Genomic DNA, 853 nt, shown 5'->3' with positions numbered 1-853 from the left:
TGGCAAGAGAGAGGGGTCCTCAACTCCGTAGTCGAACTGGTCAGCAGCAGCGTCGGTCTCGTAGTCTACCGGAGAGAAGAGGGGGAAGAAATAATGAATACAGAGCAAACAAAGCATCACAAAAAATAACAAGGAAATACGCGGTGTTTGGTGTGCCCTAACGCGGTAGTAGGTGATACCGGTGAAGGGGGGAAAACATCCGGGAAAGTATTCCCGGTGTTTCGTGTTTTCGGGCAGAGGAGCCGGAGGGGGAAAGTTGCGGGTTCGATAGGTTAGGGGGGTGTGGCGGACGAACGGACTGCGTATCCGAATTCGTCTCGTCGTTCTGAGCAACTTTCATGTTGAAAATATTTTAATCCGAGTTACGGATTAAAAGATATGATTTTTAAAAGATTTTAACAATTTTGGAATTTAATTATTTATTTAATTAATTCGAAAAAAATGTATTTATGACGTCAGCATGATGTCATGCTGACGTCAGCAGTCAACAGGGTTGACTGAGTCAACCCTGACAGGTGGGTCCCGTTCGTCATACACTGTTAACTAATTACCCTAGTTTAGTTTAATTAACAGTAGTTAATTAGGTTAATTAGCCATTAGGTTAATTAATCAGGATTAATTAAATTAATTATTTACTTAATTAATTATTTATTTAATTAATTTTATTCATTTTCATTTTTACTAATTATATTTATTTAATTCCCTTTTTCCTTTTTAAAAAAAAAATGTTCTGTGGGGGGGGGGGGCCTGGGCCCAACAGTCAGTGGCCCAGGCGGTGCCATGTGGATGCCACGCTGGACACCGGCCGGAGACGCACCGGAGCTGCCTCCGGTGAGCCAAATGCGGCGGCGCG

This window comes from Triticum dicoccoides, chromosome 5B (genome assembly GCF_002162155.2).
Source record: "Triticum dicoccoides isolate Atlit2015 ecotype Zavitan chromosome 5B, WEW_v2.0, whole genome shotgun sequence".
NCBI lineage: Eukaryota > Viridiplantae > Streptophyta > Magnoliopsida > Poales > Poaceae > Triticum > Triticum dicoccoides.
Note: the sequence above shows the minus strand (reverse complement) of the source record.